The following is a 21,210-nucleotide window of genomic DNA, read 5'->3' on the forward strand; positions in this document are numbered from 1 at the left end:
TTCGTTCTGACGATGAGAATTAAATGTGTGATCCTTGGGCAGGATGTTTATTTTGTGTGTTAAGTATATGTTAATTATGCCACTCCACTACTACTATGGTTTGTAATAATTATGGAACTTAGTTTGTAAGGTTTGAAACAACTGGTTTGTAAACTATGTTATTGTAAGACTTCCGCTATTTTTACTCTGGTTTTGATATTTGAATAAATGTTGTAATACTGCAATGACTCTGTAACGCGATCCTGCTCAGAAATCGTGGATGATTCGGGGTCACCCGAGGACACCCGACAGTCTTTTTAAGTTAATGGAAACATATGCATGAATGTCAATGGTCGTCGGACAGTGACAGGTGCATGTGGGCCCAATAACTTAGGAGGTTCTGCCACAACACACTAGCTAGCAGATAAGGTAGTAGCACATGTTACTACGCGTATCCTTGTACTAATGGCGATTAACTCCCCTCGGTGGTGGAAAATAAAAAACAAAGAGATGACAAAATGAAACGCAAGATTACATCTAAGCATGAGAGTACATAATTAAACGGTAAACATATATTACAAGTCTTGTTGTGATGGCAGTCAACAACCATTATAAACCATCAATAAAACAAGTATAAGGGCACAATTGAGATCATCAACAAAGGTCTAAGGGCTTAAACTAACAAATCCCACGAGTTTTGGTGAATTATGATTTCTACAGGGTTTATCTAGAAAACCGTCAAGGTAGACGAACATGTCAGATTTAATTGCGCGTATCCACCGCGAAACAGACACTAGAAGGTTCTAGAGGACATCACGCTAAGGCAGAGAGGGAGAGACTCCCAGGTGGGGCCAGGCAGCCCACCTATAGGCCACCCAGCCCCTAGGCCCACTAGTCAGCCTCCGCGTTGTAATGTTGGTTCTCCACCGCCTCCTAGGTTGCATCTACGTCGTTCCATAAGTCGATTTGATCCAAGAGCTCACATTGGATGCTCTAGCCTATATATATCAGCCCCTGCCCCCCTGAAGGCATCAAGTCATTTGAGAAGATAGAAACCCTAATCATCCTCATAGCTCCAGCATATTCTAGGGCATAGCTAGTTAGGCTAAGTCTAGAGGGAGGCAAGCAGGATTCGCTTGGATTTCTGATCGTGTCAAGAGTGTGGTTCGGTATAATCTTTGTACCCCCTATCTCTTTTGTATCTCCATTACTTTTATATGCTTGCTACAATTGTTATGACAATATTAGTATTCATCTTATTCATGTTCTTCGTTATAATGTTCATCGTCTTATTTGATTATATACCTAGTATAGTTGGATTATCATCATATTCATGCATATGTTCGTATAGCTGCTCATCCTAAGGATCCATGGGTGGGTAGTCGACATTGTATAAGCATGGTGCTTATATGATGTTTACCTGTGGATACACCCTATATTCTGGGTCATGTGGTAGATCATGGACGTGACACTCCGGTTGAGTCCTTTGTAGTCCACTCGCCTGATGTAGGTAGCACATAGGATCTGGTTACGAAGGGGGACAAGCTCTGTTCTTAATCTCCCTTAGTAATATCCCTTATGTGTAGATATGAAGATGATCTTAGCAATGACTATTAGGTGTAATTGCACTAATCAATGTATGCTTTGACTTATAATTAAGAATGACTTAGGAATTATTCCTCTAATATTCTACCTGACCATGCTAATGCCACAGAAAGAAGTACTCTGAGTGATTTATCATTATCATTGATCAATACTTATCATATATATATGTTATCCTATGACTTACCCCTATTATGTGTAGAATATTGGATATGGTTTACTTCTCCTATCAATAGTATAAGTTATCAATACTTGTCCATGCTAGACCTTACCTATGGTAAAAATATAAATAATGATACCTAGAATACTCCTGGGTGAAGTGCTACAATGGTATATTATCTGTGCGCTTGAGATCCCTTTTCATTCATATATATATTCTTTCTAGTCACATAAATTAATAAAGAACTACTTAGAATTATTCTAATAGTAATGCTAGGTAGTACCAACTAGTATCTCTGGCATCATCACTAGGAATGACAACCTAGTAAAGTAATGTCAGGAGATATAGGTTTTTAATAGGTGGCTATTAAAACAAGTGACAAGTTAATAAATACCAACAAGCATTTCTGGCGCTGTTGCCGGGGAAGCTAGCTAGGCAAAGGAAGTATTGATAAACCTATACTTATTGTTGTGATCGAAATAACCATTTACCTCTACTCAAATAGGCTTACCCATGTTTTGCCTACATGTGTATCTTATGCAGGGTAATGTATGACTGATTTTGACCTTCTGACAAACTATGTTGATGATCCAAAAGCACTACTTAAGAGGACTAAGGCTAAACTCAAAAAAGTTTCAGCTTTAGAGTCAGAAGACAACCATATAAGGCGAAGCTTAACACTAGAATTTGAAGCCATGGTTGATAGGACTCTCTGTGAATTCTCTGCTCCAACCACTACCAACATCCCGACTGGACCCACAATCAATGTGGGAGACAATGGATTCGAGCTCAAGCCGGCTCTCATCAACATGGTGCAAGCAAGCCAATTTTGTGGAAAGGCACATGAAGATGCTAGCGCTCATCTCCAACACTTCCTAGAGATCTGTAACACTTTCACTATCAAGGGAGTAACCAAGGATGCCATACTACTTCGCCTCTTCCCATTTTCACTTTTGGGGAAGGCTGAAGCAGTGGTTCTACTGCCAACAAAGATAAAAACACTACATGGGATAACTTTCCCCACTACCTTCCTAGCAAAGTTCTTTCCCACAGGCAAGACCAATGCTCTACGTGGGAGAATCTCAAGTTTTCAGCAATAGCATGATGAATCTACCCTTAGGCATGGGAACGCTTTCAAGACTATATATTAGAATGTCCTCATCATGGGATGGAGAATTGGCTACTCATGCTGACGTTCAACCATGGGTTGACCAATAGTACCCATGAGACCATGGATGTTGCTGCTGGAGGTGCATTCTTATCACTTACACTTCCAGCTACGACCACTCTTGTGGAGAAGATGGCCTCCAACCAAGGTTGGAATGAAGAACATGTTTAGACCCACAAGAGAGGTGGAGGTATGCATCAACTCAAGGAGGTAGACATGTTATCTGCCAAGATGGACCTACTAATGAAGAAGCGCGAAGACCGAGCTAATGAGAAGCAAGAAGTCATGCACATTCATGATTCATGCATGACATGTGAAGTATGTGGCAACACTGGGCATTCAGGGAACAACTGTCCTGAAACCCAAGAGGATGTGAACCTTGTCAACAACAACTACTATCGTCCTCAATAGAATCAAGGATGGAACCAGCAACAGAGGCCAAACTACCAAGGTAACTACCAAGTTAACCCTCAAGGTAATAATTATAATAACTTCAATCAACCACCCTTGAGAGAATTAATTGCTGGCCAATCTAGACTTATGGAAGGATTATCTAAGAAGGTAGCTACCAATGATAAAATTCTAGAAAATATAAGTAACAGAATGGATAGCTTTGCTTCTACCAATAAGAACCAGCAAAGCTTTAATAAAATGATAGAATCACAAATAGCTCAGCTGGCGGCTGTTGTTCCTCCATCCGACAAAGGTAAGATTCTGGGGCAGCCGAAAGATCTAGAAACTACAAATCTTGTCGATATTCACAATGCAGCTTTCTACTACATGCAACCATCAGAGGGAAGGTGGATAGATTACACCCTACCCGACAAGAAAGGTGATCAAGGGAGACCTATCATCCCTATCGCCATTGGACCTCACATCTTCCAGGAAGCTATCTATGACTTCGGAGCAAGTGTCAACATCATGCCTAAGGTAACCTATGATAAAATTAATGGAGATACTTTGTTGTACACAAATATGCGTTTGCAGCTTGCAGATCAGTCACTCTGCTACCCCAAGGGAGTTCTTGAAGATGCCATCATCTGAGTGGGACAATCATATGTTCCCATAGACTTTGTGGTTTTGGAAATAGGTGGAGATGAAAGGGCACCCATTATCCTAGACCGACCTTTCTTGAGCACCACAAAGCCATCATCTATGCGGACAGTGCCAAGATCTATTTCACAATCAAGGACAAGAAGGAGAAGTTCTCATTCAAGAGCCACATCTTACAATCTCCTAGTCATCCACAAAAGGCATACCTACCCAAAGAGACAACAGTGACCAAGAAGAAGAACAACCGAAGAAGGAGGAAGAACAAGACCAGTCAGCCATAAGAAGAAACGGTCAACATGATCAACACACTCTAAGCTGAGTACGACCACCTCCTCGCTTCACCATTCCTTGCTAAGAAGGATGATCCAGGCATACCGACAATCGGGTGTACCATTGGAAAAAGAATCTTCCACAAGACCTTCTATGATATTAGATCGAGCGTTAATATAATATCCAAGGTAACATATGAATATTTATTCGGTAATGAACCTTTGTTCCCAACATATATGTAGTTGTAGATGGCAGGACCAATCAATCTGATTCCCTAAGGGAATAGCGAGGGACATTATGGTAAGATTACAAGATCACTATGCCCCTACCGATTTTAGGGTCCTAGACATCTGAGAAGAAGAAGACGCTACACCCATCATCCTTGGAAGACCAGTTCCTCAACACCACCAACGCGATCATCTATGTCGGATCTGGACAAGTCCACTTCCAATTCTCTAGAGAAAAGGTACGTTGTTTTTTAAATAGTTATACTACTTATGAACAGCCTAAGAAGAGCCGCTCTAGGAGGAGACGTTCGATCATCCCAACATCAAAGGAACCAACCCCGATGGAATGAATAGGAAGATGAAGAACCTGAAGCACCTGTGAAAGATGAACCTACTCTGCCTAAAACAAGTCCACAGTCCAAGCAGGTGTGTAAAGAAAAGGTGACATCATCATCAGAGTCACCATCACAAGATGTGCAGCCATGTGGGTCTTCACCACTGAGACTGGATGATGTACCCAAGGAATGAAGGACTTCTCTCCAGTCAAGTCCTAGTCCAGAGGACTTAAAAATCCGAACCCTCACCGTGAGGTAACAATGGTAGTTATCCATATTTACTTTCTAGTATTGCATAAATTATTTTTCACTTTAGCATATTTACTTCTCTACATTTACATTGTGTTAATAAAAGAAAGATAAAAAGTTTCATGACTACATTTCATCATTGAATCATAAAGCCCCATGTGAATAAATCTACGGTGTGTAAAAAAACCCATGGGAATATTCACCGTGGTGTCATAAAAAAATACTATTTATACATGTTTTCTGTTCTACATATCATAAAATAGAAAATCTAAAAAAATACTAGATAGACATCCTGCTAGAATTCTGTCGCTTCAAAAATATTTCTAAACCTCAAGAACAACGAATCTTCAAATGGCGGACCGCTAACCCCTTATCCTAATCTGTGCCATGAGTTTTGGTGTTCTTGTTGGTATTTTGCAGGATGGAACATATGATCAAGAGCAAGTTCACTCAGTCATCTTCATCTCACTCCACCCAAAGTACATCTTGCTGAATCAATTTCCGGATAGGTGAAGAACAACTGTTGGCAAACATGCTCTGAGAAGGATCACTTAACTTTCAACATTCGACCATGACAACATCTAGCTTGGGGGAGGAGCATCACCCATGTATCTAGCTGAGTATTTCTTCCCTGTTGTTATCCTTAAGTTTTCTCAACATTTGTTAAAAAAAGAGATGCATAACTAAAAGCAAAATAAAAATTTGTCTTTGTCTTACATATACATATTAGTAAGGTGTGATCTAAAAAAGTGAGAAAACAAAATAAAAGTGTGTGTCTAGTTTTTTTTAAAGAGCTAAATAAAAAGGACTCCGAAGATAATCTCTTGAAATGGAAATGATGAATAGTTGCTCTGTTGTAATTCCTTTCAAGTACCTAGTTTTCAGCCTTGAATTCTCCTGAGTTTTGGATACAACTGATTTGATATAAGAATTTACTCTAAACTTAAAACTCGTGGGTAGCATATGCTTGATCTAAGTCTAGGTAATTGATGGATATGATATGAGAAGGTCTGAGCTATTGTTTATCTTGTTCCTAGTGATACTAGAGTTTTGGAGATTTATCTTTTGAAAAAAACATAAAAATTCTACATGATGAGTTCCTTGTATGACAAAGCTTGAATTCCTACCAGAGCCATATATGATATTTAGATTAGGAAAACTTCCACATATATGCTGCTTGCATTGCATTGAGTTTAGTCAAGCTTTGTTGACCCTTATGAGAGGTTTGTCATGCTCTTAAAATCAAGATCACGTACACACCACCTACTTATGCACTACTCCTACACTGGGGGTAGGTGCAACAACATGCCATTCCATCTAGATCCACCTAAAAATATTTTACTCTTACACTAGGAGTGAACACCAAAAATATACCCTATAGGATATCCACCAAATAAATGCTCCAAAGTCTTGTTGCTATCTCTCAAAAGTTTTGTTGTAGTCAAAAGAAGCATGAGGCTATGCAAAAGTTATTCATGAAAAGAAGAAAAAAAGAGAAAAAAAGTGTTGAAAAAATGGACAAGTGTCCGAGATATATAAAACAATGGGTACTCCGATGCTCGCCTAAAAAAAAGAGAAGAGATGAATAAGATAGCCCATGTTTTCTTACAAAGTGGTTTCCAAGTTTCAAAAGAGAGATATGTTTTCAAGGAGCAAAGTACAATTAGGTTAGCCACCATATACATCCACACACATGCACATCTTGATTTGATTGTATGACTTAACTCTCTTTGGATCCGAGGTTTGACTTTACAATATATGTATTGTAAGTATGCTCTTTCATGTTTTTTCCACTCCTATGAGCTCCACATAAGCCTTAGTTGTAGGAAGAGAAAGACATAACATTATTATTGCCTTGGTGAGGATCCACAAATACCACATATATTGAGAGACTTGAGAGGGTCATAAATGAAAGCTCTAAGTTTTATTTTGAAAACCTATAAAAACTCTAGAATAATGGTTGAGCAAAGAACTTGAGACATAGTGCTTAACTTGATTGTTCTGTCTTTCAATTGCTCAAGACCTAAGTGAATGCTAAGGAGCCCCATAGTTGAAGGTAATATGGGTAAGTTTGAAAGTCAGATTTGTTTATTTTAATCCAGAGGAGAATTCTTGTTTGAACGCATGTGTACTTTTGAGGAGTGAGAGCATTGTAGCAACTCTTGATCCATTTTGCTGAGTTTAGCTTTGCTAAGGGACTAGCAAAGGTTAAGCTTGGGGGAGTTTGTTGACGGTAGTTAACAACCATTATAAACCATCAATAAAACATATATAAGGGCACAACTAAGATCATCAACAAAGGTCTAGGGGTTTAAACTAACAAATTCCACTAGTTTTGGTGAATCTGTGATTTCTACATGGTTTATCTAGAAAACCATCAAGGTGGACCTACATGTCAGATTTAATTGCGCTTATCCACCGCGAAACGGATAGTAGAAGGTATCTAGAGGACACCACACCAAGGCAGATTGGCTGAGGCTACAGGTGGGGCCGACCGGCCCTACCTGTAGGCCGCTTGGGCCCTAGGCCCACCTATCAGCCTCCGTGTTGCAATATCGGTTCTCCACCACCTCCTAGGTTGCATATATGCCATTCCTTAAGTTGGTTTGATCCTAGGGCTCATGTTGGATGCTCCGGCCTATATATACCAGCCCCTGCCCCCTGAAGGCATCAAGTCATTTGAGAAGACAGAAACCCTAATCATCCATAGAGCTATAGCATATTCTAGGATATAGCTAGTTAGGCTAGGTCTAGAGGGAGGCAAGCAGGATTCGCTTGGATTTCCGATCATGTCAAGTGCGTGGTTCGATAAAATCTTTGTACCCCCTCTCTCATTTGTATCTCCATTTTTTATATGCTTGCTACAATTGTTATGACAATATTAGTATTCATGTTCTTCATTATAATGTTCATCATCTACTTTGATTATATACCTAGTATAGTTGGATTATCATCATATTCATGCATATGTTCATACAGCGCTCACCCTAAGGATCCATGGGTGGGTGGTCAACATTGTGTAAGCATAGTGCTTATATGTTGTTTACTTGCGGATACACCCTATATTCTGGGTCATGTGGTAGATCGTGGATGTGACACTCCCGTTGAGTCCTTTGTAGTCTACTCCCTGATGTGGGGAGCATGTAGGATCTGGTTACGAAGGGGAAGAAGCTCTGTGCTTAATCTCCCTTAGTAATATCCCTTATGTGTAGATATGAAGATGATCTTAGCAATGACTATTAGGTGTAATTGCACTAATCAATGTATGCTTTGACTTATAATTAATAATGACTTAGGAATTATTCCTCTAATATTCTACTTGACCATGCTAATGCCATAGAAAGGAGTACTCTGAATGATTTATCATTATCATTGATCAATACTTACCATATATATATCTTATCCTATGACTTACCCCTGTTATGAGTAGAATATTGGTTATGGTTTACTTCTCCATCAATAGTATAAGTTATCAGTACTTGTTCATGCTAGACTATCCCTATGGTAAAAATATAAATAACGATACCTAGAATACTCCCGAGTGAAGTGCTACAATGGTATATTATCTGTGCGCTTGAGATCCCTTTTCATTCATATATATTCTTTCTAGTCACATAAATTAATAAAGAACTACTTAGAGTTATTCTAATAGTAATGCTAGGTGGTACCAACAAGTATCTCTGGCATCATTACTAGGGATAACAACCTAGTAAAGTAATGTTAGGAGATATAGGTTTATAATAGGTGGCTATTAAAACAAGTGACAAGTTAACAAATACCAACACTTGTGGAATTAATAATTTAGTTATAGAAATATAAGCAATATAAACAACATAAGTACGAAGAAATATGTGGTGGAAGCCACCTACAAGGTGGAAACATGGAAACTTATTTTTGAAAAATTCATACGAATATCAACGTGATCGCTATGAGCACATGCATGCAGTACGGTAGTGTGCCTATAGTACTCCACGCCTCCTCGCTAGTTCCTGCCTACACATGTTCCTAGAGAAATACAAAGGCTTTCTCTGCAGTATGATACGGTGATGAAGTGCTAACTCATCATATATTATTTGGTATGAGCTTCACTCAATTCCCATTGGAGGCCTTGTTTGGATGCACATGTATTCATCTCAATCCACATGTGTTCAAATGGATTGGAGTGCAATTGAACTAAGTTTGATTCCAATCCAATCCAACAGATGTGGAATGAAGTAGATACACATGCATCCAAACAAGGCCGGAATGAATGTTTAGCTTCCTTTGGCATCTTCGTTCATTGGAGAATAAAGAGTTCACTCCAAGTTGAATTGTACATGCAAGTTGAACTGGTCGTGTCCCACTACTCATTACATGATGAACAACAACCATTGTACATTCACATTAATGGACGAATAAAAATCATTGTACACCATGGAATATGTTTTGATCCAAAGATGCTACAATAAGTTGAATTTACCAAGATTGTACGCAAAACGTCCTTAGAACATTCATCATTGTATTCCCTGTTGTATTCACCGTTTCACTTTCCCAGTGTGTATCATTCGGTGATCGTGTCATCCTGCTTCAGATTGCTTTGACAAAGTGATCTAGTGCTACTATATAGTGAGAGACGTATAATACGGTTTGTAAGCGCACTATACCACTCTGTGTGTGGTACGTTCAATTCAATCTCGACGGTGGAGCCCAAATGGACGCCGCATGGGTTTTGCAGGTGACACTAGCTGAGGAGGAGGTAGTTGCAGTCCCCGAGGCGCAACGCTTCCATTCAATGTGCGCCTAATTATTTAATCGGCTACACCACTCTTCCACTGCACACCACTATGAAAACCCCAAACTCCTCCATCATACTATAGATGAAACCCCAATCTCCTCCACCACAATCTACTTCACCAGGCACTCCTCCATTGACTTCGATCCTCTAGCGATGGCTGACTTTTTGCCACCTGTGGATGACTCCTCCAGCAAGGAACACTCGCTGCTGCCACTCCTCTCGTTAGAGAGCGACATAAGCAGCTAATATAACCCCGACGAGGGGTGGTCGGATGACAAACTCCATGCCCTCTTTGGTGAAGAGCTGGAGCTGATGGAGGATGATGAGGAGGATGATGAAGAGGAGGAAGACAAAGAGGACGAGGACAAGGGCGAGGATGACAACAACAACGATGGTGGTGACAACAACCATGGTGGTGACGACAACAGCAGAGCCACTTGACAACAGCGGCGGTGGGGACAACGACAGCGGTGGGGACAACGGCGACAGCGGCGACAACGGCGGCGTTGGGGATAATGGTGGCGGTGGGGACAGCGATGATGATGCCGCGCCTCCAGCAAAGAGGCACAAGAAGGAATGCGGCGACAACTCAGAATGATCTCTTAAATGGAAATGATGAATAGTTGCTCTGTTGTAATTCCTTTCAAGTACCTAGCTTTCAGCCTCGAATTCTCTCGAGTTTTGGATAAGATTGTTTTGACATAAGGGTTTACTCTAAACTTGAAACTCGTGGGAAGCATATGCTTAATCTAAGTCTAGGTAATTGATGGATATGATATGAGAAGGTTTGAGCTGCTGTTTATCTTGTTCCAAATGAAACTAAAGTTCTAGAGATTTATCTTTCGAAAAACACAAAAATACTACATGATGAGTTCCTGTATGACAAAGCTTGAATTCCTACCAGAGCCCTACATGTTATTTAGGCTAGAAAAACTTCCACATATATGTTGCTTACTTTTGCATTGAGTTTTGTCAAGCTTTGTTGACCCTTATGAGAGTTTTGTCATGCTCTTAAAATCAAGATCACGTACACACCACCCACATATGCCCTACTCCTACACTGGTGGTAGGCGCAAAAACATGCTTTCCAGTCTAGATCCACCCAAAAATGTTTTACTCCTACACTAGGAGTGAACACAAAAACATGCTTGATAGTTTTTGCATCCACCAAATAAATGCTCTAAGTTCTTGTTGCTATCTCTCTAAAGTTTTGTTACAGAAAAGAGGCATGGGGCTATGCAAAAGTTATTCTTAAAAAAGGGAAGATAAAAAAAAGTTAAGAAAAAATGGACAAGTATCCGAGATATCTAAAACAATGGGTACTTAGTTGCCCCCCTGAAAAAGAGATAAATAAGATATCCCCTGCTCTCTAGCAATTGTTTCCAAGTTTCAAAAGAGAGATAAGCTTTTAAGGAGCAAAGTAGAATTAGGATTAGCCACCATATATATCCACCATATATTCCACACACATGCACATCTTGATTTGATTGTATGACTCAACTCTCTTTGGATCCGAGGTTTGACTTTACAATATATGCATTGCAAGTATGCCCTAGCTTTCACACACATGCACATGCACATCTTGTTTGGCATAGGTTAGTTGCTAATCTAGAGATGAATAGCTATAATTAACTTGGTAACCGAATTATAAAATGTATAGTTGAACTAGTAGCTTTTTATACAAAATGTTGTCAAGCTAGCTCCACTGTAAAGCCTTGCATGATCCTCAGTGTCACTTTATTTTTGGTTTATGATGGGTAAGTCTAGCTGAGTACCTTCTTGTACTCAGGGTTTATTTCCACTTGTTGCAAATAACACAATATATCATGGATATTGTAAGAACTGCTTCTGTCCCGCCGTGGACAAGGAGTAGGCTCTTCTATATATCTAATCTATGATGCTTCTGTGGGATGTGATCATAAACTAGCAAGTATTTGAACAATGATGTGAGATGTTAGTTTCAAAACTACCTTTGCTTCCGCTACTACTACTTTATTTGAACTTGGGTTGTAATAACTTTTAATTGTACTCCAATGGATGGTAATGTATTTGTGAACTCTATGTAATATGTGGCATGTATGTTGAATCATGTACGATCTTGGTTGTATGTTGGCGATGAATCGAGACCCTTCGTGGTACTTGATGAACTACTGGGTTTATATGGGCTCAAGTATGAAAGTGCGACTGCTTCGTGGGCTACCATTGTACTTATGCCCTTATAAATTGGATGGTTCTGTCACAGCTGGCCTGACCTGGTGGACTGATTCTTCTTGTGGCTACATGACCTTGTTCTTCATCCTTCTCTAGTTCTTCTTCTTCTTGGTCACTGTTGTCTCCTTGGGTAGGTATGACATTTGTGGATGACCAGGAGATTGCAAGATACTGATTCTTGAAAGAAAACTTCTCATTTTTATCCTTGATTGTGAAATAGATCTTGGCACTGTCCGCGTAGATGATGGCATTAGCGGTGCTTAGGAAAGGTTAGCCTAGGATGATGGGTGTCTTTTCATCTCCACATGTTTCCAGAACCACAAAATCTATGGGAACATATGATTGTCCCACTCGTATGATGGCATGTTCAAGAACTCCCTTGGGGTAGCAGAGTGACTGATCTGCAAGCTACAAACGCTTATTTGTGTACAACAAAGGATCTCCTAAAATCTTCTTATAAATTACCTTAGGCATGATGTTGACACTCGCTCTGAAGTCATAGACAACTTTCTAGAAAATGTGAGGTCCAATGGCGATGGGGATGACAGGTCTCCTCGATCACCTTTCTTGTCAGGTAGGGAATAGTATATCCATCTTCCCATTGATGGCTCCATGTAGTAGTAAGCTGCATTGTGAATATCGACAAGATTTGCTAGTTTCTAGATCTTCTGGCTACCCTAGAATCTTACCTTTGTCGGACTGGAGGAACAACAACCGCCAGCTGAGCTATTTGTGATTCTATCATTTTATTAAAGTTATGCTAGTTTTTAATGGTAGAAGCAAAGCTATCCATTCTGTTATTTATGTTCTCTAGAATTTTATCATTGGTAGCTACCTTTCTAGATAATCCCTCCATAAGTTTGGATTGGCCAGCAATTAATTCTCTCAAGGGTGGTTGATTGAAGTTATTATAATTGTTACCTTGAGGGTTACCTTGGTAATTACCTTAGTAGTTCGGCATCTATTGTTGGTGCCATCCTTAATTCTGTTGAGGATGATAATTGTTGTTGTTGATAAAGTTCACATCCTCATGGGTTTCAGGGCAGTTGTTCCCTAAATGCCCAGTGTTGCCACACACTTCACATGCCATGCGGGAATCATGAATGTGCATGACTTCTTGCTTCTCATTGGCTCGATCTTCAAGCTTCTTCATTCAGTAGGTCCATCTTGGCAGACAGCATGTCTACCTCCTTGAGTTGATGCATACCCCCACCTCTCTTGTGGGTCCTGAAGACGTTCTTCATTCCAACCTTGGTTGGAGGCCATCTTCTCTACAAGAGTTGTTGTAGCTGGGATTATGAGTGATAGGAAAGCACCTCCAGCAGCAGCATCCATAGTCTCATGGGCATTATTGGTCAACCCATGGTAGAACGTCTACATGAGTAGTCAATTCTCTATCCCATGATGAGGACATTCTAGCAATGTAATCTTGAAAACAGTTCCCATGCCTCTAGGGCAGATTCATCATGTTGCTGCTAAAAACTTGAAATTCTCCCACGCAGGGCATTGGTCTTGCCCATGGGAAAGAACATGGCTAGGAAGGCAGTGGAGCAGTTATCCCATGTAGTGTTTCTATCCTCGTTGGTGTAGAACCATTGCTTCACCTTCCCTAGGAGTGAGAATGGGAAGAGGCGAAGTAGTATGGCATCTTAGGTCACTCCTTTGATGGTGAAAGTGCTATAGATCTCTAGGAAGTGTTGGAGATGTGCACTCATATCTTCATGTGCCTTCCCACAAAACTGGCTTGCTTGCACCATGTTGATGAGAGCTAGCTTGAGCTCGAATCCATTGTCTCCAACATTAACTAGTTGGTCCAGTATAGATGTTTGCTGTAGTTGGAGCAGAGAATTAACGGAGAGTCTTGTTGGCTTCAAATTCTAGGTGTTAAACTTCACCTTGTCTCGTTGTCTTCCGATTCTAAAGCTAAGACCTTTTTGAGTTTGGCTCTAGTTTTCCTAATTAATGCTTCTAGATCTTCAACATAGTTTGTTGGAATGACTCAATGGGAGTGTCACATCCGCGATCTACTGACATGACCCTAGAATATAGGGTGTATTTGCAGGTAAACAATGTATAAGCTCCACACTTACACAATGTCGACCACTCACCCCGTGTACTTTAGAGTCAGCGTTATATGAACTTATGCATAAATATAACGATAATCAAGCTATACTAAGTATATAATCAAAGTAGACGATGAACATTATAACTAAGAACATAAATGAGATCAATACTAATATTGTACATAACAATTGTAGGCAAACATATAAAAGTAATGGAGATACAAAAGAGAGGGGGTACAAAGATTATACCAAACCACGCTCTTGACAAGATCGAGGAATCCAAGCGAGACCTGCTTGCCTCCCTCTAGATCCTAGCTTAACTAGCTATTTCCTAGAATATGGTGGAGCTCTAAGGATGATTAGGGTTTTTGTCTACTCAAATGACTTATGATGCTCCCATGGGGGCGGCAGGGGCTGGTATATATAGGCCGGAGCATCCATCATGATCCCTTGGATGAAACCAACTTAAAGGACAGCGTAGATGCAACCTAGGAGGCGGTGGAGAACTGACATTGTGACGTGGAGGACTAACAGAGGGCCCCTAGGGGCTGGGCGGCCTATAGGTGGCAGCGTCTCGCTGCCCGCTTCGGTGTGGAGTCCTCACAAGTCTTCTGGAGTCTTTTGGTGTCTGTTTCATGGTAGATAAACGCGATTAATTCTAACATGTAGGTCCACCTTGATGGTTTTCTAGATAAACCTAGTAGAAATCATAGATTCACCAAAACTCAAGGAATTTGTTAGTGTAAACCCCTAGACTTTTGTTGATGATCATATTTATGCCCTTATACATGTTATATTGATGGTTTATAATAATTGTTGATTACCATCAATAGGGGTTGAGCCTATGGTCTATAGGTGCTGGAGTCCAAGAGGATCTTGCAGTGGTGCTCTATGGACCATGGTGATGTCATGGAGCCGAAGAAGCCCTGAGCATCGTTCGGCTGCTCTGTTCTAACACTTTGCGTGTCAGGCTATGTTGAGTTGGACCGGCCTCCCTAGGTGGACCTTCTAGAGTCTTCTTGGTGGCGAAGGAGGTTGGCTCTAGGGGCTAACATGTGGGCTCGGGAGCCCTTGAGACCCTAGAGGTCGAGGGGGAACTTGTCTTCTTATGTCAGGCCCCATGCGTGACCTTGTTGGGGGAGCGGCCGGCAAGGCCACTGTTGATGGTCGTTAACATCAATCATAAACCATCAACATATCCTATATATATACATAATTCCATCACCGAACATAGGAATAGGGGGTTTAAACTAATGAATTCCATGAGCTTTAGTGAATACGTGAATGTAGGAGGATTTATCCAGAAAACAGTCCCTGGGACCACCGTCATACACTCCAAACAAACAAACCGACATCAGAAAGAGATTTGACTTGTGAAACTAGCGGAAAAGAACTCAAGATGGAGTCCATAAGCTTCCACTAGAGGATGGGGCCCACCTATCATAGAGACAGGCTGGCTAGCCCCACCTGTAGGCCGGCTAGCCTAGTGGGACCACATGTCAGCCTCTCCTTTCACCATCAGGTTTCCCATCACCATTGAGGTCCAATCTACACCATTGCTTTAAGTCGGTTTGATCTGAGGGCTTAAAATTGATGGCTCCCCCTATATATAGTCAGCCCCTACCTCGCTCTCTAAAGCCATCCTAAAACCCTAATTTATATCCTCTTCATTAGGATCAGAGCCAGCTATGAAGAGAAGATTAGTCCTCCATAGGATCTAATCTTGTAAATAGAAATAGTAAGATAGAGAGTGAGGGAAGAGTTTGGAGGAAGTGACAGCCTATTGGTGTTCTCTCTACAGGCTTGTACCTTGGAGGAATCAAGTTTTACTTGAGCTTACTTCTAAGATTTCTCTGGTAACCAACTTCTGATTCAAGTAAGTATCAGTGTTTATATTGTTCTTCAGGTTTATGACTCTCTTTTGAGTGCTTTATTCTATAGACGCTCTAGGTTAAAGTATTAATTGTAAGTGTAAGCATGGTGCTTAGACTTGGGTTAATCATGGATGCACCCTGCATTCCTGGATCAGTGGTAGATAATGAGTGTGACACTCTCGTTGAGTCCTTTGTAGTCCACCTCCCGTCTGTAGGCTAAGTAGGACCCGGTTATTACGGAAAGCATCCTCTGCTGGTGTCTTTCCTTAGTAATGTCCTAAGTTGAATAGTAGAAGACATAGCTTACCCAAGTTAGAACTAGAGAACCTTAGTAGTCCTCTCTACACTCCTATTTATCCTCAGCCTTGTTGCTACCCCTAGTTAAATTACATTGTAGTTAATCTCACATGTTTCCCAGTGGATACGATACTTGGAATACTTCCGGGTGAAAGCTACAGCGGTATACGTGCACTTGTGGATCTTTATTTGTGTATGTTAATAAATACCAACAAGCTTTCTAGCGCCGTTGCTGGGGAAAAGGTTGCTGAATTAACTATGAACTTAGCTTAACTTTATATCTTTTGTTTTAAAATTTTCTTTTAGCATGGATAACACACCTATATATCAATATGCTAAACCCACGAGCGCAAGCCTAGAGCCATCAAAATCTTCAAAGCCTATCTTAACACTCGGCTATGAGCTATGCCCGTGTTTCATAAAAATAATTCAGGAACAATCCTTTTCGGGAGAAGGTGATGAAAACCCATACTCACACCTATGACAGTTTGAGCAGACCTATGCATGCTTGCATATTGGTGGCATGTCAGACGAGACCTTAAGATGGAAGTTGTTTCCGTTCTCTTTGACGGGAAGAGCTAAATGATGGTATAGACACACCAGTAGGAAGTATGCAAGGAGATTGGGAAATGCTATGCTCTAAATTTTGTTTAGCTTTCTTTCCCATCTCTAGAGTTGTCCGCCTTTGATTTGAGGTTCTATCTTTTAAACAAAAAGAACAAGAATCTCTTGGCATTTCATGGGCTCAGTTTTAGGGGGTGTTTGGTTCCACCTCCTAATGTTTAGTTCGCTGTCTCATCGGATGTTTGGACACATCCATGGAGTATTAAATATAGACTATTTACAAAACTAAATGCATAGATTGAGACTATTTTGCTGAGACAAATTTTTAAGCCTAATTAGTCCATGATTTGACAATGTGGCTGCTATAGTAAACATAGTGCTATTGATGGATTTATTAGGCTTAATAAATTCATCTCGTGGATTACTGACTGGATTCTGTAATTTGTTTTTGTATTAGTGTCCGAACACCCCATGCGACACCCTCAAGTGACACCTCCTAAACTTTAGTCCCTGAATTCCAAACACCCCTTTAATGACCTCATCACCACTAGCCCTGACCTTGCCATTCAAGACCCTGTACTTCTTCAATATTTTTACAAGGGTCTTAACAAGGATTCTAGGAATTTCCTTGATATGGCCTCTAGAGGAGCTTTCCTTCATTTGTGTGCTAGTAAGTCAAGGACTATTCTTGACAAAATTATTAGACGCATTCCCTACACTAGCATTCATGATAAACTCCCCAAGGAAGAGAAGGAATCATCTCCCGAACAAGAAGAGGAAGTTTTGATAGCCAAATCATAACCATTCCAATCCCAACATTTAGCTATCAATCCTGAACAATCAATATCCCAAAATCCTCCAAGGGAAGAAGAAATTCCACCTTTGGAAATCCCTGTTAAAATTAAGAATGATCTTTTTGAGGCTAATTTTGGGAAAAGCTTAAACTTTCTGCTACATAAGAGACCTTCGAGTGAATATAATTCAAATCCTCTCAAGAAGGGATTTCTTAAAAGCGTCTTAAATCAAATTCCTTTAGGGGACATCTAGAAAAACTTAAGGGTGTCATATCAAGTAATGCCATAGAAGGAGGGTTGAGTCATTTAGAAGCCAATCCTATCTTCTCCCCTTCTATGCTCCACATTAGATGTCTCATCTGAACCCATCTCTAAACCCATCCTTGACCTCGATGATTCCCTTTATGCTCTTTTTTCTAAGTCTCATGATGATCCTAGAAATCCCAAGCGTAGGAATCATGATGGATCCATGGAAGACCAAGAAGAGCGAATGACAATGACTAGAGCATTCATGCGTCGTTGCAAGTAAAGAATGGTTGGACAAGGCCGAAACCTTAAGGTTAGAACCCAAACCTGATCCAAAGGATGAGCTTAAGTCAATCTCCTTAACAAACATGACTCATCTAAGTTTGGAGTAGGCCTTAGACAAGATCAACCCAAGAGTCACCAATCCAAGGGAAATTTTGGACATTCATGAAGAATCAACCTTGGACCTTGAAAAGGAAGATGACATCAACAAGCATGGAAGCTACTTCATAAACACCCCATCGAATCCATGCTCGTATGAGAAATCACCTGAATCAATTGGTCTGTCTACTACCACACACGAGATCTTCAACCCCCTCATGCTTCTTGTTCACAAATTTTTTGAAAGGGTGGTTGTAGACGTGTTTGTTTATCATAAATATTACAGATCTCATTGTGTGTTGGCAAGAATCTTGAGATAGGTACACAAAGATTGGTGTTGGAGGGGAAACCACTTCACCAATGTAACACCCTAAAAATTTGACCTAATTTGAAAATCACTAAAAATTTGAACTTTTTAAAACTTTGCATAGGAACTAGAATATATAACCAACATAGATAATATTTTCCAAATAAATTAACATAGGAAATAAAACATTGACGTGTGAAACTTTGTGTGTGAATGTTTGCTTGACTTGTAGAACTTACGGTGGTACACCTTGCATACTCATGCAATCAAATTTGAATTCAAATCATATAAACATATGCATATATATAATCTGGGAAATAGAAAAGAGAAAGGAAAATAAGAAAAGCCACTTGGGCTCAATCTCCCCTCTCTCTCTCTCTTTCGGCCCATAGCAGTAGCCCACCTCCCTCCCCTCTCCTTCCCTTCTCCCGCACAAGCCAGCCCAGCTAGCATCACAGTCGCTGTGGCCCAGCTCTAGGCCCAACATGTGCCCACTGGCCCTCCCTTCCCCCTCGCCTTCTCACTGACTGCTAGGGCCCCATGTGTTAGGTTCAGTCGTCCACCTACGAAGCCGGTAGCCAGTATGCGGCACAGCGCCACGCGTCAACACCCGCCACCACCACCCCTGGTGCCAACAGAGGTAAACAGGCAACACGATGCAACATGGGACCCCACTGGCACCCCCTTTTTCTCTTCCTCTCCCCTCTCCTCCCTCACTGTGAACTTGTCAACGCCAACGCCATGGTCGCCACCGCACCGAGCCACTGGAGTAGCCACCTAAGGCACTTCCACGTGTGCTGTGGGCAAGCTCTAGCTATGGCGATGTGACCTGACAAGGTCAACCATGACCACGCATGGTGGATAAGAGTGGTTGGGGAAATATCTCATCAGTCGGGACACCTGACCTAGCCAGCCTATAAATAGGCACGGCCGACGATGCTCTCACCTGGCCCTCTCCATCATTCACTCTGCCAAGGGCGGGAACACACCATCTCCCCCTTCATTCCACCTCTCCCCTATTCCTCCCCACCCTTTTCCGATTTCCCCCAATTCAGGAGTTCACTAGCACCATTAGCGCCACCTTCCCTCTCTTTCTTCTCCACTACGTCCTTGGCCGATTGGAGTGACCAGGTGAGTCCTAGAGCCCCTCCCCTATCTCTTTTGCTAGCTAGTTGGTTGTCTCCCTCTCTGTGATATGTTGTCACCGCGTGCCCTGCTCCACCGAGCCGCCATGGCCATCGGCCATCACTGGCAAGGTCACCTAGGGCACCACACCACCTCCACCACACTCACCACTCACCCGCACTCACATACACGCCAACTGTTGCAATGGTAGAGGCTCATAAGGCTAGGTCCATGATGCAGCGCCGCCGTAGTCCCTTTGGCAAGCCGCCACCACTGCCATGGGCACTCATTGTCAACGGTAACCCCACCATCAGCCATGATGTGACCCCTAGGAGCACCAGTACACCCATCATATGTCATCATCGAGGGCCGACGTCACTGGCAGTGACCAACTCTAATGAGCCAGGCCTTCCCCCTTCCCTAGTTCCAGTGTTGCGGCAGTCACCCCGCCCACCATCATTTTTCCTCTCCCCTTCACTGTCTCTGACGTGTGGGTTAGGCACATGACGGCAGTTGCCGTTACCATCGCCTCCCATCCATCCCTCCCCCTCTCTTCCTCTTTCACTAGACACTGTGGGACCAAGGCCATAATGCCACTGCCATTATCTCCACTAACATAGGCAAGGTGGCCCACCTGTCATCCGCACGCACACACACTACACACACAGTGCGGGGTACGCTTTAGAAAATGTTGGGTACACCCGGCTAGTGTACACAGAGAGTTAAAAATACATCTTCCTAAATTAGAAAAATTCCTAGAAAATTTGTAAATAAACTAGATGCATTAGGGAATTTAATCATGTAGTTTGCACATATTTTCATGCAAAAAGAATATGCATATAAAATTCCACCTAGCTATAGGATAAACTTATAAAATATATAACTTTTAAACCCTAACTCCTTTTTACATGAAACCACCTCTAAAATTCATCTAAAATCCAACCCCATTATTTGCACCTAGTACCACCATATTGTTCTATGGTTGCTTTTGCCTTTCTTTTATGGTTAGCAGTAGTCTTATTTGGATCGATATGCCCGATAGACGACGGTAATCAGTCAGGAGGACAAGGACCCAAATTTCGTAGACATGCCGGAAGGTGACAACGACTGAAGGCAAGTCCTAGATCCCCTTCCTACCATATTGCTTTAAACCACTAAAATGCTAAAACATGACTATAAGATTATTACCCTAGAATATGAGCTCGGTCATTATCATTATTGTTAAATTAAGATAAAGGATTATCTTGCTATTTCATGAGCTCCACACTATGACTAGATTTAAGGATAATAATCAAACTTAAAATTGTTAAACCTAAAACTAAACCCCGACATGGGGCGAGTGGTGGTATACTATGGAGGTAGTATACCATGGTAGGGATGTCTGAAGAGGATTCTTGTGGGAGATACTCGCCTCAATCACATAAGGACTGGTTCGTAGTCCCTCTCGCCTAGTGAGATATTACCTACAACAACATGTCTATATGGGTAGGCTTGATCTCACACCCCATTAGATAGAAGTATACTTTCTACT

General features: G+C 41.3%; 2 non-coding genes across 2 annotated transcripts; one reads left to right on the forward strand and one right to left on the reverse strand.

Moving 5' to 3' along the window:
* Window positions 1–2,803: 2,803 nt before the first annotated feature.
* On the reverse strand, window positions 2,804–2,911 carry LOC136462025 (small nucleolar RNA R71). The gene has a single exon (XR_010760553.1). It is a non-coding gene; the product is annotated as a small nucleolar RNA R71 (small nucleolar RNA).
* A 10,513-nt stretch (window positions 2,912–13,424) lies between these two features.
* On the forward strand, window positions 13,425–13,533 carry LOC136462037 (small nucleolar RNA R71). Its single transcript, XR_010760564.1, has one exon. It is a non-coding gene; the product is annotated as a small nucleolar RNA R71 (small nucleolar RNA).
* The last annotated feature ends 7,677 nt before the right edge of the window (window positions 13,534–21,210 follow it).

This window comes from Miscanthus floridulus, chromosome 6, assembly GCF_019320115.1.
Source record: "Miscanthus floridulus cultivar M001 chromosome 6, ASM1932011v1, whole genome shotgun sequence".
NCBI classification, from domain to species: Eukaryota; Viridiplantae; Streptophyta; class Magnoliopsida; order Poales; family Poaceae; genus Miscanthus; species Miscanthus floridulus.